Below are 2,440 nucleotides of genomic sequence, written 5' to 3'. Positions count from 1 at the left end.
AGAATCTTTGTTAATATATCGCATTGGGCTCCACTAGTAAATATATTATTGTGATTGTGGGTTTTATTGGGATGATAAAGATTTTTAAATCCTCTTCCTATTATCTTTTTTTAAACTAGTTATAAAAATTCCTTTTATGCAACTGAATACATGTTTTTGTTAACCTCTTTCCTCACCCCCAAATCCTATTAAGATGATAACGAAAGAATAAAAAAGGAATAAATTTATAGCAATAAAAAGACTAAGAGGGGATCCATTAAAGGATTAGAGACTCCAACAAATTTCTGAAAGAAAGCAGAAACATTGGTAGAACATGGCAGAGAAAGCCTTATCCATGAAATATTCTGGTAAAGAATATTTTGATGGTGGGGGTTTGGATGGTGGAGGATGACCAGGGAGGCTTTAGCCTTGGATTAAGCAGATAGGAAGATTAAGAATAAAAAAGGGGCTCAAAACAGTAGCGAAGGAGGGGATTTACGGAGAGCCTGACAGCAAAAGAACTGCCCATGGCTGCACTCCCCTGTCTTAGTAATTAGCATATTTACAACAATTGAATATGGGAGTCAAGAAGCATTTAAAAAATTTTTTTAACATTTTATTTGATTATTTGTTTTTTTGTTTTTTTTTTTTTATTTTAACACCAACTTTATTTAGACATGTGTGGTGGTAACATAATGACTTGCATTCCCTTTTATTATTTTATTTTTTTTTATTTATTTTTTTTTTTAATTTTTTATTTTTTAATATATGAAATTTACTGTCAAATTGGTTTCCATACAACACCCAGTGCTCATCCCAAAAGGTGCCCTCCTCAATACCCATCACCCACCCTGCCCTCCCTCCCACCCCCCATCAACCCTCAGTTTGTTCTCAGTTTTTAGCAGTCTCTTATGCTTTGGCTCTCTCCCACTCTAACCTCTTTTTTTTTTTTTTTCCTTCCCCTCCCCCATGGGTTTCTGTTACGTTTCTCAGGATCCACATAAGAGTGAAACCATATGGTATCTGTCTTTCTCTGTATGGCTTATTTCACTTAGCATCACACTCTCCAGTTCCATCCACGTTGCTACAAAAGGCCATATTTCATTTTTTCTCATTGCCACATAGTATTCCATTGTGTATATAAACCACAATTTCTTTATCCATTCATCAGTTGATGGACATTTAGGCCCTTTCCATAATTTGGCTATTGTTGAGAGTGCCGCTATAAACATTGGGGTACAGGTGCCCCTATGCATCAGTACTCCTGTATCCCTTGGATAAATTCCTAGCAGTGCTATTGCTGGGTCATAGGGTAGGTCTATTTTTAATTTTCTGAGGAACCTCCACACTGCTTTCCAGAGCGGCTGCACCAATTTGCATTCCCACCAACAGTGCAAGAGGGTTCCTGTTTCTCCACATCCTCTCCAGCATCTATAGTCTCCTGATTTCTTCATTTTGGCCACTCTGACTGGCGTGAGGTGATATCTGAGTGTGGTTTTGATTTGTATTTCCCTGATAAGGAGCGACGTTGAACATCTTTTCATGTGCCTGTTGGCCATCCGGATGTCTTCTTTAGAGAAGTGTCTATTCATGTTTTCTGCCCATTTCTTCACTGGGTTATTTGTTTTTCGGGTGTGGAGTTTGATGAGCTCTTTATAGATTTTGGATACTAGCCCTTTGTCCGATGTGTCATTTGCAAATATCTTTTCCCATTCCGTTGGTTGCCTTTTAGTTTTGTTGGTTGTTTCCTTTGCTGTGCAGAAGCTTTTTATCTTCATAAGGTCCCAGTAATTCACTTTTGCTCTTAATTCCCTTGCCTTTGGGGATGTGCCGAGTAAGAGATTGCTACGGCTGAGGTCAGAGAGGTCTTTTCCTGCTTTCTCCTCTAAGGTTTTGATGGTTTCCTGTCTCACATTCAGGTCCTTTATCCATTTTGAGTTTATTTTTGTGAATGGTGTGAGAAAGTGGTCTAGTTTCAACCTTCTGCATGTTGCTGTCCAGTTCTCCCAGCACCATTTGTTAAAGAGACTGTCTTTTTTCCATTGGATGTTCTTTCCTGCTTTGTCAAAGATGAGTTGGCCATACGTTTGTGGGTCTAGTTCTGGGGTTTCTATTCTATTCCATTGGTCTATGTGTCTGTTTTTATGCCAATACCATGCTGATTTGATGATGACAGCTTTGTAGTAGAGGCTAAAGTCTGGGATTGTGATGCCTCCTGCTTTGGTCTTCTTCTTCAAAATTACTTTGGCTATTCGGGGCCTTTTGTGGTTCCATATGAATTTTAGGATTGCTTGTTCTAGTTTCGAGAAGAATGCTGGTGCAATTTTGATTGGGATTGCATTGAATGTGTAGATAGCTTTGGGTAGTATTGACATTTTGACAATATTTATTCTTCCAATCCATGAGCAGGGAATGTCTTTCCATTTCTTTATATCTTCTTCAATTACCTGCATAAGCTTTC

Source organism: Panthera uncia, assembly GCF_023721935.1.
Source record: "Panthera uncia isolate 11264 chromosome A1 unlocalized genomic scaffold, Puncia_PCG_1.0 HiC_scaffold_17, whole genome shotgun sequence".
NCBI classification, from domain to species: Eukaryota; Metazoa; Chordata; class Mammalia; order Carnivora; family Felidae; genus Panthera; species Panthera uncia.
This window is presented reverse-complemented; position numbering follows the sequence as displayed.